We start from the raw sequence: 14,635 nt of genomic DNA, 5'->3' as shown, positions 1-14,635 counted from the left end.
AATTATTAATGATACAGTAAAGCAAGAGGTTAAATACCGGAAAACAAATAAATCAAACGCAAGAATATCCCATTAACCCTTTACGAACGCAGATTTTTCACAGAAAATTGCTTTCATAGAAAACTGTAATATATATTAAAATCTTAAATAATAGAAAGGAAGAAAACTATGATCTTTTGTTGTTTATATATTTAAATCACTTGTTTACAGCTTTCACATCTAAATATGGAAGCCTGATGTCTTCAATATGACAGCATCAATCCCCAAAACGGCTAAAGAAATAATGAAATTACTCATTCGCAGTTTTTGATAGCAAACACCCAACCCCAAAGCGGCCATTAACACTAAAACTATCGAATAGGTCGAACTGATTCACTTCAGAATTGTTATTTTGCAAGTATTTAAATTATGAAGGCATTTGTACGAAAGATTTTAAACTAAAGCTGTGTATTTGCACAGATACAAGACTAGGATCTTCGAATCTCATGAAACGTATTGTTCTAATTCCTATGAGAAATTAGAAATAAGTCCTTCTAATTGCTCGGTAGTTTTAGTGCTAACTATATCCGACCAGCATAATTAAATTACAATATGAAGGCGTTTCTGCGAGAGATTTTAAACTAAATTTGTGTACTGATACAGGTACAAACTAAGAAGCCCTCCGAACCTCATGAAACGTGTTGTTCTAATTTCTACGAGAAATTGAAAATAAGTCCTTCTAATTGCTCGGTGGTTTTAGTGTTAATGCGATATTCAACCGCGAAGGGTTAACCTATCTCAACGTCGCAGGATTCCAATTCTCTGCCAAGTGTCGTCCTCGACGCGGCAAATTTGCACAGTTTCGAGCTGCGCCACGGGTCGGACATTTTGTCGCGGTCGATTCCTCGCGGGTCGGGCGCAACAGAGCATAAGCGCCTACAGCGAACCGCTTTTTGGACAATAAGCTCGCGGGTGGAACTGCGCCGGCCCGTCCCGGCTCGAGTGGAAAAGTGAAAAACCAGCTCGAATTAGCGAGGCCACTTTTCCTCCGCCGCTTTCGATAGATTTTAAAGTGTGCTAGGCGTCGCCTGCCACGGGAAAGAGCAGATGGCCGATCTCACGCAGGCTACTCACGATTTCCAGTAAATTGCCAGCGGTGTGGAGTACTTTGACCTCGGGGCTCCTTGCCCCGACTGCGCGTGCACCCGCGGTAGGGGCAAGGTGCCGTTTAAATCGAAGACAATGGATGGAATAACAAATTAATGTCACTTTAATTCGGACAACGAGAGAGACCCCGATCAATATGTCTGACCTTCTAGCCGGCCTGTGCACAATCGTAGAGCTTGAAATACCGAGACCTACTGGCAATTACTGCTCAAAGGCTTGGGAATCGTTCATTCGACGAGGGACGGGGTTAGCTTTTCTTTTCTTTTTTTTCACTTTGCTATTGTGTTTAGTTTTTGTCTATGTATTTGGAATATTATTGAAGAAGTGTAATGCACAACGTTAACCCATTCCACTATAATTTATTTTTCAACTGTGATCGATACAACTTTGTCAGTAATAATTTGTTGAAAAAGCACAAAAATTCTATGCATATTCTATCTTTATGTTTACCCTACAATATAATGATTAATAACATAAGAATAATATTTCATTTGATTTCAAAGAAATTAAATAATATTTGCGTTTGGTAGATTCTGTTTAAAATGTTCACCACGTAATTGTATGCAAAGGGTTAACAGTAGGACTACGTATCAGTCAGAACGATTAGTTTCGGTTCTCTTGTTTTACAATTATTGATATAATTATTCATAAAAGCATTGGGTATTTGAAATGATTTTAAAAATAGTTCCACTTGAATATTGTAATGAATGACCGAAGAAACTGAAAATAATCTATTGTTAATTTAATTGTTAATTTAATCAGCCATCCACGGCTAAGGAATACACAATGAATCATATACATGGATAATCATCTGCATAACTTGAAATAGTTACCAATAACCCAATGGGGTTGACGCAACTTAACACCAAACGTGCTACGACCGGTCAAAAGACCGGTTTTCAAATATGGTTAAAAATTCTGCATTTTCTTTCAACCATTTAAATTGACATAAATTCTTATATTGTTCGATTAATCAGATTTACAATATTTGTCTGTCTTTTCGTTTCTGTTTTCACTAAGAAAAATCTATCGTTTAATTCATTTAACTTCATTTTATAAACAATTATTCAACCGGTTATCACAAGAATAGGTATACATAAAGTGCTGGTAGATTTAGTGTTAAAATATACAATTAAAAATAAAACGAAGTATCGTCGCACTCCGCGAAGAAGATTCGTTTCACGAATCCTTCCCCGGCGAGGCAGCTAAGAGGTAACTGGCCGGAAAGCAGCGTTAGCCGGCGGGCACTTCTTTGTAATAACGAATTTACTTGTTCGCGTGGCTGTTTCTTGCTTTCTGAGCAACGTGACCGTGGCTAAGTGGATATTACACGTATTATACGTCGTCTGGCGCGGACCGAGGCTCTCGTGCAGAGAACGTATGCACGCTGGAAGCTGTCCGACGCAGCTTCGACCGGGAATTGGAGTCGCAAAGAAGGGCAAGGTCGAGACACACAGCATATTGTGCATCGACGACGTGTCCGGTATCCGGCGGAACGATCGAACGATGGATAAACCGCGTGGCTTTCAGGAACGACGAAAAACTAACCTTGCTTAGAAATTAATGGTCGCCCCTTTGCTCGAATTTATGGCACGCCGGCGTGATTCATTCTTAATATCGGTAATCCGCTCTGTTCCGCCGGACGTATTGCAATTGTTGGCTTTTTAATCGATAATAACAGTTTTATTAACACGTTCAGTGTCACGAAAATCTTGATCGTTTTCCCGTAGAGTTATTCTTTTGTAGCAAAGGAAAGCAGGAATTATGCATTATTTGGCGTTACAATCCTTGCATTACATTGTTATCAACTTAGGTACGTTATTAAATGTTTTCATTCGACATCGGTTATCTTACATGTTACGATTGTTTTCAAGTAATTCGGAGGCGTCGGTCATCGGTGACTGACATGGCGCTCAACGTGTTTAATACACAAACACGTACAAAATATAAATATATCATAGTAACGAAATCGGTACCAGAACAATAAACCATGTACTGTATATTAAATACATCGATACATATTCGAAGACACTTTTCTAACAACAATATCTGCAGATTGAGGAACTACATAATAAATTAATTATCAAAGATGGAGGCAGTACAATCCAAAGTATTGGGTTAATGTAAAAGTTTTGATTTTTTCAGTTTTCGGATTCAGTTTGGTAGAGAAACTGTTTGCTGGCTAAATCAAAACTAAACGAAAACGAAGTAAGAAATGTCCTTTATAGACGTTACAATAATTTGGAAACACATGTCATTTGTGTTGAAGAAAAAAATTGTTTGTTAACTATGTACAAGAAACGTCAAAATTTTTGCATCATATAATAATTTGTTGAATGTTCTTCCGGGATAAATTGTAAAAAAATGTTGTAGATAAAAATAATTGATGAGAGAAAACAGAACGTGCGCGAGATGAATGTTTGAAATTTGCAAGCAGATTATTTCTTTCGTGACGAGGGTCCACGCGACCGCGTGGTTGTAATGTTTAATTCCTTTTTATTACTGTTACATGGTCTGCGAGATGCGTGATGTAGATATCTTGATAAGAGGACAAGGTAACGAGTTATTTAGGTAATTTGTCTTGCATCGACAATGATGCCAAGATCTTCGGTAAATACTGTAACTACCACATCAATTTTTATGAATGACACAGCTTTACGTTTATACTTGAGATTTGTATCTTTATACCAGACAAATTTTCCTTCGATCGATTAGATGCGATGAGGCTTACCAGCAATCAATGTGATAATTTAAATACTTTATTTCGTAATGATTTTACATCGAATTTTATAAATATGGATGTTATTCAATAGACAGTAATTGAAGATGAGTATTTTGCTATTATGAATGTCTCATTGCGAAATTTAAACATTTAAAATACATAAATTTAAATAAATTTATAATAAATAAATTCAAAATTTAATGTTTTAATTACATTAAAATTTTAATAAAAACACAGTGAACATAGAATTTATTTTTTTGCACGAAAACTCTCAACAAGAAAATAACTCTTATGGGGATAGTTACTGAAGAAATGACGAGATAAGGGATTAATCAAGTGTAAAATGTAAATTATTATCTAAAAGACTTAAAAATTATCTTACATCATCCACACTGCAACAAAATAACTTGAACGTAACCAAATATCCCTGTTATTATAGCAGAAAATTCGTTTATTGTCAGCTGTCGCATTTATCCACCTCTTTGAACAGTGTGTACATAAAATATATAAAGTATCCTAAAATGTACTAACGAGTATACTCGTCATACCATGAAACTTTATCATTTCTTCGTGACGAGTATTCTCGTCATGACACAAAACACACACAAAACAGACACAAAATATTTCACGAAGAAATGGCAAGTTTTCGTGTTATGACGAGTATACTCGTCAGTATATTTTAGGATTTTTGTATTACTCGTAATACAAAACCTTGGCAGTTCCTTATGACGAGTATACTCGTCGAAAACAGCCAACTGGTGAACCCTCTATGGGCTGAATTTTGTTTCGTGATTATAACAAAATTTATGCAGTATGAAACTAATAAATATCAACATATGAACTCAAACTAACGATGTATTCAATAGTTTTGATAATTTTATTAAAACGAATGTATTTTGTAACTTTGAAGTTACAATGACGTTGAACGTAAACGCCTGTGTGTACAAAAGTTTAAGTTGATTAATTATTTAATGTCATTCGTCATTTTGCAATAAAAAATTAAATATAATCAATTTATCTTAGTATATTGATGTGTGACTTGAAAGTCACACGGGCCTATAGAGAGTTAAAATGGGGAAAATCAAGTGGGATTTCGGGCAGCACGAAGTTCCCAGCGTTCGTGTGCCAGGATGAAGATATTCCTCGACCGTGTCAGATCTGACAAGGCGAAGTCTCGATCCACTGGAAGGAAACATGATTTTTCCCTTCGGTGACTCGCGATTAACGTAATCCGTGCCGACCTTAATAAGCGTGATAGCTCTCGGCTGTACTACACGCCGGTGCGCGCAAGAACGAAAGTTACAGAGCGCGCACGCGACACGAACGGAAGTTTTGCCGTAACAGATGTTATTATGCGCTTCTTTGCAATCTCGTACGATCCGATCGGTTGGCCGAGCTACGCGGAGAAACGATGTACGGTGCTCCGCGGCTGTACCGTTACAGATCATTATTATTTAACCGTGCCTGGTCATTTTCAACGAAAAAAGTTAATGTACGTGTTATATCTCGAGAAAAATGAGGAGAGTTTAGATTGCACTACAGTCGGTGGTTATTCTGCGTTCATTATGTTGATGCCGACGACCACCTGTGTATTTAAGGTTTTGTAGTTGTAAAATAAAGGGTACCATGATGACAAGTTTATGTAATTTGGTGCTTCAATGATTGGATAAGTATTAACTGTATATTTGCGGATGTTGATAGTGTGTTAATGTTACTGCTGTATTATATAAGTACTAACTGATGAAGTATTGGTTTATTGTTGCAATTAATCTAATAATGTTATATTATGTATTAATTAATCAAGTATTAATTATGTTCAATTGATAAAACATACCAGAAAAAATATACCATAAAAGAGATGAATTAAATGTTTGTAATATATAAAGTTTTAAATCTTAGAACCTTGAAAGTCGCTATTTACTATCGTTTCATAAGAAACAACACGCGATGAGTTTCATGAGATACATTTGCGAAAGATACCATAAACTTCTATTCATCGCACCAAAACGCAGATTCAAAGCCATAAAAGTATCATTTTTATTAGCACTTTCGCCTGAAAACAATGCGATAGCCAGACTACGAAAAAATCAAGGTAGAAAAAGAAACGGGTGGAGAAATCCTTGCAGAATGGAGGAAAACATTGAACAACTTATGATACCACTTCAATATGCGATGTAGCGATAGCCTTATACATTTGTTTCCGTTACTGTCCTTTCGACGTTTGTAGGAACTCAGATGTTTGCTTCGGTTGATAGTATTCTAATTTTGATAGCTTGGAGAAATCAGATTTAAAATTTCGTTGTTTCAATCAGATTTCAATTAAAGAACAGTAAAAATAATGTTTTAATATAGAATGAATTACATAAGGGTATTTACATATACTGTCAACAAACATTGACATAATATTGAATATTGAAAATAATATTCTTTCATATTACACTTCATTTTTCCATGTAAAATCTCCTTTCCCCTTGTTTCTTTAAATTCCTATTACATGAAAATGATTTCCACATTTCCAATTATTATTTATTTTTAAATGTTCATTTTACAGTTATTTCTTTTCAATTTTCCATTCTGTTTACTTATTTCTAAATTTTCATTCTATGTTTACGTATTTTTAAATTTTCTTTTTGCTTACTTTTTCAAATTTCCATTCTGTGGTTATTTCTATCTACTTTTCTATTCTATGTTCACTTGTTTCTAAATTTTCTCTCTATGCAAATAATCTTTAGATACATCTTTCACATTTACTAAAAACCATCCAACTTTCAAAGGACAACATCCGACAAAAATCCAACACCAAATAAAAACATCCGAGAACGTCCAACAACTTTCTTCGCGTCTCACATCTCATTGCTTCCCGATTCGGCTGCGACGTATACAAACAGCGTACAAACATCCATTCATCCTGTAGCCCACGAAACGATGAGACATTCGTTCTCCGCCGAAAGGAGCGTTAACGAGCATCAACGTCAACTCGAACAGTCGGTTACAAATTTCTTCGATCCGGGGTCATGGCGAGCTGGAAGTGAACGTAGGTATACATATCGCTCGCGCATAAAAGACAGAAGAAAACGAAACGGTTCGTAAGTATTCCGGCCGGCGAAGTTTCCACGGAAAGCGTACCGAAAGCGATGAAATCTACTTCCAGCTTTTCCTTTTTCATCCGTGATTCAGTTGATACCGTGCCACCTGTCGTCGCTGCCAGGTTTGACTGCGCTGTACAGGGTGTTCTAGATAAATTGTAAAGTGTATTGGATGTATTACAAAAAATACAGTGTTCCAGTTTATTGGGGAGACCTTTTTGGGAATGGATTCTGCATATGAAAATAATTAAAAAAGTTCATGTAAACATAACGATCTGTTCGATCTTGTTTTTGAGTTGAGTTGGGAGAGATGGTTCACTTTTTAAAAGAACTATTATATTATGAATATAAAAATATATATAAGAAGAATAGCTAGACAACATTTTTTCTTACTTTTTTAACTTCATTTTCGATATTTCATGCATTTTAAGAATATGTTCGCCGTTCTGTCTCAGATTTGTTTTTAAAGAGTCAGAAAGTCCACTGTTTTAGATGAATTTTCCTAGGATCATTACAGAAGATAATGGAGAAGCCTTTAACACTTAGCTAACCAAATGAGGAAATCTCCCACTTTTCCTTTAGTTACACATTATCATTGATTTTGTTTTTTTTTATTATTTAGTAAGTCATGAACTGGGGATACTCGCAATTCATTAAATACCTTTCTCACCCTTATGAAAAACAATTTTGAATAAAACCTATCGAATGATTTCAGTTAAAATTAATGAAAAAAGTTATAGTTTCTCTTCGAGAGGTTGATAAAGTGTCGAATAGACATTTGTGTAAGGTTCAGTATACCAGTGAAAACAACTGAAAACACAGACATTTGATCATTTAAATTAGATCGAGCCATTTCACCTGTAGAGACAGTTCACCTGAAATTACTCTACAGCGAGTTTTTGTTTCGTTTACAAGAGATGATCGAAATGAGTTCGTTCCATTTGAACACACGCTGATGATCAACTTTTATAGCTGTCGTTTAAAATACTGATGTTCTACACCAAGTATGTTGAACTTCCATACTATCTAGAGCTACGTTTAGTATTATAAATTATAGAATATCGAGTATTACAAAAAAATTCGAAACACGAAAGAGGAAAGAGACTTTTTATTATTAACATTGCAGTTACACATACAATATAACAAAGTCATACAATATATTTATATTCAAGAAACACGTATGAAACACAACGAATTCTTTCTTCGAATTCCCATTAGTTAAATAAAATTATATAATTTTTGTCCAGAAACTTGGCAAAGTTTTTCATTAGCCAAATCTTCAAAATTTGATTGAATCCGTTGAGCTGTAGTTATTTTTAAAATCGATTGTATATACATGCTGATCTGTTAATTATCTTTCCACAGTTTCATTATCTTTTGAAGTTGAAAATAGCTACTCGTGAAAGCATGTACTACCGGATATAGACAAGACGGCACCAAAAAGGCACCAAACGGTGAAATTGGTTCAACTATTATATCAACGTAAAATTCGCTATAAGTCGGCGTTTATGTCGCAGTTTCGATACTATAAAAGACAATTTCAATCGAAGCGTCCATAAGAGCTATTCAAAATAGCTTTACTCGCAGCACTTACAGTGGAGATGCAATAATCACATGGTTTCTGTTGTTCAGTTCTTACAGCAGAACTAATAAACACATCATCAATTAAGTTTTCTATGTCCATTAGAAAGATGCAAAGAAATAATACTTACCTAAGTATACATAAATAATTAAATTAATAGAAAATTATCAATACATACGTACTGACGCTTGGATCAATGATCGTTGATTTACTTGCTGCTGCAACATAAACGTGAATATTCCTACGTTTCGCTGTCAATATAATCTTTCGTAATAGACATAGACAAATTAATTAGTAAAGTGTTTATTAATCCTGCTATATCGACTGAACTGAAACTATACAACAACAATACGTCCACGTAAATTACTATATTTAAATATTTCATTGATTGATTACAATCTGTGACACAAGATCTTGAGTGATATTTTCATTTTGGAAAATCTAGAAACTTCTTAAATATTTTAGAGAAATTATTACAGTGATTTTAATGGAATAAATAGTGAAACTTAATTCTTATTTATTATACAAGGTTATTATACATTTATTACATAAACAGGGTGGTTATAGAAACTTGAAGATACGCTTTAAAGAAATTATGAAATATACCGTTTAATAGTTAATATAGATAATTTTATTTTTGTATTTTATTTCGATACAAGATCTTTAGTGATATAACTTAACTTAACCTAAACTCAACCTAGAACTTTTATTATCAGTTTTGTGTGTAAAGTTCACTGTCAAGTGCTTTGCTCAATGGGACCGGGACACCCAGTAGAACGCCTTCTGTTCACCGGATGAATTCACCGACACGTTCGTTTCCGTCGACAAATAGTCGGCGGCTGGGGTAAAAAGGCGGGGGCTTCTCTAAATGCATTCGTTCGGAATCAATTCGGGAGCTTATTTCGGAATTGAGGTGACAAGGAACGACGGATTCCACAGGATCGATTGGGTCCCACGATTAACAACATCCGAAGGAAACCGAATTAATTCGGTCCTTGGGGATCGTGATTAATCTATTTAGCGGAGCCGGGAATTGCCTGCCAAGACGTAAATTAAGAAACATCTGCAACCGCCGCGGACTGGGACACGTTCGAATGCGATTTGGTTAGGAAACAGGGATAATTCAATATTCTTTGTTTTATAATTTCTTTCGCGACTGCATTTATTGGAATTGCTTTGTTGATAATAGTTAATTCGAAAAAAAGTTTCATGTTCGCTCAGTAACTATGCTTATTTTGAAGGTTGAATATTGATAATATAGAAATAAAACTTTGCTTTAACTTACTGAACAAACAATATTTACTTCCATCAAGTTGCTGTTCAAAAATACGTTTTTCAGCTTAAAACAAAATTGAAATTGTAATTAGGATTGAAATATCTTCTACATTAATGGTTTACAAATATAAATACAATATGTTTTTATGGAGAATGATGTATAGATTAATACAATTAAAGTGCTCAAGTCTTTATAATTTAAAAAGATGAATTTCAATAAAATACATCATGTTCTATTTCTTCCTGAGTACTTAAATAAGTATTCTGTGTAAATATTTGCATTTCACAATTGACTATATTATTCTGATTATTGATTATTGATTATTTACTGTTGAGTATTGACTATATGGCTATGTACATACTAAATATTGATAGTATTAACTACATACTTACGTATACCTATAGTTTTCATCGTTGAATCATTCAGGTAGGTTTAACTGCGTGTATGTAAACAACGATTTACTTCATTTTTGTATGAAATGGGTATAGATTTTATATTCAAAGAATATTTATTCGAAACAGATGAAAGCGAAGGAGAACTCTTTTATTGGAACTTTCCAAGAACCATTATGGCTTTGAAAGTCTACCCCTGTCCTTCGACTAACTCTTGAAAAACGATCTACACCCTTTTGGGAAATCTGCAAAGATCTTGGAAACTTTGGAACTGAAAAGGGTTATAGGCTACATAACGATGATTGAAGGCATCCATAAGGGTTGAATAGGTTGGCCAGATATATTGTAGGTCAGAGTTGATTGAAAATGGCTAGAAGGCTCGAAGAAAGAAACTTGATCGACACCGAAGATTCGAGAAAAGATAATTATTTTTTATTCTGAGACTTTAGTTACGTCTGTTGAACGAAGATAGCGAGTAGTGTGTTACCCTTGTGTATTGATTTAATTATTCGTATTACCTTACTAATTAATCATTATTAATTTCTATTCATTGATTAATTAAAAAATAAAAACGTAGTTAATCTAAGAAAGAAACATTTGTCAGAACAATTTCGCTAATAACTTTTTAGAAATTTGTATTTAATTAATAACTGAGTTTTATATGTCATTTTAAAAGTATTAATTATTATTGAAATAATATATTAGTTAAACTTTTATTATATCTTTCAATTGAAATATTTTAAGTAAATATTCAAAGAGGCTTTAAAAAATATTGGTAAAGTCGGTGATCAATTTTAGAATAAAAATATAGCAGTCGAAGTATTATAGAATCTTAATTAGTCTTAATCAATTCTGTTGTGTCGTTTACTGCACCTATCAAAACAACAAATCGTACTCCAGTTCATTTCAATGTTGCCACCTGCCCCGAATTCTAAGTCACCAGGCACAGATTTCACGGCATTAGTTTTCGAAAGTACACAAACGTTCCGTTCACGATTTTTCCAATCAGTATTCCTCACGTTTGTAGCTTCAGCCGAGATAATAGAAAAATTTGCGAATCATTTCACGTGACAGAGATTCCCATGTGCAGGCACGATCAAAACCGAAAGGTATCGCTCGAACGAGAAAATAAACTCACTTCGCACGTATCGAATGCAAAATCGTTGTCGGTGTGTGCTCTCGCTGTCGAGGACGTGAGGAGAATTTAACAACAAAGTAAAAGTAACGGCCGTATATAAAACTGTCTTAACTCGTATACCAATGAAAATAATTGCTGCCTTAATTGATCGATAAAAAGATAGAGATTGTACAAATTGCATTGTCTTGTCCAAAGACATTTCACTGCAGAAACAGAATATTCATTAATCAATTCATTTGAAAAGTGAAGTCATAGAAAAAACAATACGTCGACGTAAATTATTATATTTAAATATTTAATTGAAATAATATAATCCGTGACACAAGATCTTTAGTGATATTTTCATTTTGGAATAAATTTGGTGATTTGAATGGAAAAAATATTGAAACTCCATTCTTATTTATTGTACAACATTATTATACATTTATATAAAATAATATATTATTAATATAAATATATATATAGGATAATTATAGAAACCACTTGAAGAGATGTTTTAAAGAAATGACGAAATATACTGTTTAATAGCTAATATAGATAATTTTACTGTTGTTACATTATTTTTCATACTATTTTGGAAGCAAACAGTTCACATGAATTAATTCCTTTCTGCATGAAAATGTCTGTTTTGGAGTAGAGCATTTTGAAACTGCTTGAAGGCAAGAAGCAAGTGACTGACAATATGACGTCGTCGTCGATGTGACACGGCGTCGGTCATGGCCGCAGCAAACTGCTGTATCGCTCTACCCAACGTTTGGATCAATGTATTTCACAGCCGTACCAATCTGGCCGAAAGTGAAAACTATCTCGTTGCTGGTTTGACCATAGTCAAATCAAAGTACAATACATATTTGAATATTAAAAATGTACATCATTTACTTGCATAATCGGCGAAGTTCCCATCATTTCTCGAATAATTAATTTTTATATCTGAAAAAATCTGAGCTGTTGTCCTATATAAATTATGAAAATTATTTTCCATGAAATTTTGAATCACTAATCTGTAAAATGCATACTTTGCAATGTTAATATAGTATCTAACAATTCTCCTCGCCTTTGAGCTCGAAAGGTTAGCGATTTTCAGTTTATATCAATTATACATTACATTTAAATTAGACAATTATCGCAACCAATTAGCCTGATATAATCCTTCACAGAAAATATTCTATTCAGGATAATATCAGTTGTCCAGGTCTCATCACGTGGAGATTGCTGCGAGTGGTAGACCCAAGGAGGTGGATGGAAATTCAATTCCATCGACCTCCCTTTTTATTTCTAAATCTTATCTTTAACACACTTACTTTTAACGCACTTAATAATAATCCCACTGCTGCTGTTTTCTTTCTTGAGTTTGAAATGAAGTACTTATCCCACGGCGAATGACCGATGTCTTCTTTCTCAAACTTAATTTTAACTTAGTTTAACCTTAGAGAATAACTTAAACTATACAATATCATCGCAGTGGCAAAGGGAACGAATCAAGGAAGAATTCCTTGAATCGCGTGCAAAACATATCCGAGATCACTGTACTCACAAAATCATAAATTACTAAAATGGTACTGCCAATCACCAATGTTATTGAGGACCTTTTGTCTTATGACACAATCGGTAACCGGAGTAAAAAAAGGTATGCGACTCATCTATCTTTGTCACAATCCACTCATAATTCTAAGGAAACTGAGAAGTATGTTTTATCCTGGTTGACCACTGGTCAACATAGTTCAGCATAGTTCAGAACTAATTATTACTGGTAAACACTGTTCAATATTGTCCAATATTGTTTAATAAAATCCTACACTGTTCAAGAGAATCTAATAAAGCCTAGAAATTTCAGAATATTTATCATTGTTTCCCATTTTTCGTTCCTTATCGGCGATATTCGACCTTTAAATATTTAACTATTGGAATGTAATGAGTTTTATAGGGATTTACGCCTGCAAAATAGGCTGTTTACTTAATCCTATTAAGCAGAATTTTGAGGAAGACCCATGTTACATGCGCGTCTGTAATAAAAGTCGTGATCGTCCAGCGATTAACAAATTGTTGAATTGATCGTCGATGGGTCGTGGTAAATGCAAAAACACTCTTATACTTAGTGAGTACTTATAATTAGTGAGTACTTATTTTGTACTCACTAATTATTGGAATTTGTATTCTATTATCATTTGTTTAACCTTCTTTCGAATTTTAATGTATGAGATGTAATTCCGAGGAAAATAAAGTTTTATACGCAGCGTTATAATATATAAAAATAAAGTATAGTATCTACGGCTATTCATCTGTTTCAGGGCCATTTGGTTCGACTTCTTCCTTACAGACAGCGTTTAAAAACGTATTAGCGTTTTTTCGAGCAATTTTTACCGCCTTTCCCGCTTGTTCGTGTTTTCCCTCGACATCCATAATTCTTTTAGCGTCGTGTTTAATATCAAAAAACAATGCAGCCTAGCGATAATCTAAATCCGCTCTAAAGTGCTCATACATGCTCCGATAATAGTGGTTAGGTATAATAAATTAAGCGTATACATGCGCCAGTAATGTACATTGCAAAAAATCTGTACTTTCGAAAATTTTCCAAATTCATTTAAGTCTTTTTAGGATTCTGTCTTCAGAAATGTTATATTATAGAAAAATACAAAAGAAAAATCGAATGTTTGAAGCTTTCACAATAGGCAGGTTTCAAAATAAACCATAATTACAAATTCTATTTTATTTTATTTATTTTAAAATTACAAAATTTAATTCCCACTATTGGTTTCATTCTCGACAAAAGTTGTAGGAAATTACAATATTCAATTCAATTTCAAATCAAACATGACCGAAGAAAGAACTAAATTTTTCTGATCGGTCGCAGACAATGGTGCAAAAAAAATCCAAAATCATAAGAGTAAAATACATATATTATTCGCACAGCTTTCGTGAACGAGCTCCACTATCCTCTCCTCGAAAATGAAAGTTTTTCGATCGAGAACAGTGATAAAACTCACTCGGGACCAGTCAGTTCGCGCTCGTAGAATCGTAGTCGGTACATGTACTTTCGCGTGCGTAAAAATGGCCGCTCCGTACCATACACTTGTGATTACCGTGTGACCACAACAGGAAATTAAAGTAATTTTTTACCTCAGTTTAAATTTCAGTTTGAGGGAGTGAAACCATCCCTTGAAAAAAAATGGAAATTTTTCATTTCCGTGGATTATCTTGAAAACGATAAGAGATAGTGAAAAGAAGTTTAAACAAACAATACATTGTTTTTTCACATTTACAAAATTTTATTTCACAGTTTGAGTTGCTTCGTT

The 14,635-nt window shown here is 33.9% G+C and overlaps 1 protein-coding gene across 2 annotated transcripts in view; it reads left to right on the top strand.

Moving 5' to 3' along the window:
- Positions 1-14,635, top strand: part of Cad89D (cadherin 89D) — a 123,686-nt gene that overhangs the window by 31,800 nt on the left and 77,251 nt on the right. The window lies entirely within an intron of this gene.

Source organism: Nomia melanderi, chromosome 13 (assembly GCF_051020985.1).
Source record: "Nomia melanderi isolate GNS246 chromosome 13, iyNomMela1, whole genome shotgun sequence".
NCBI classification, from domain to species: domain Eukaryota; kingdom Metazoa; phylum Arthropoda; class Insecta; order Hymenoptera; family Halictidae; genus Nomia; species Nomia melanderi.
The sequence above is the reverse complement of the archived record's forward strand: the minus strand, read 5'-3'. Positions and strand labels throughout refer to the sequence as shown.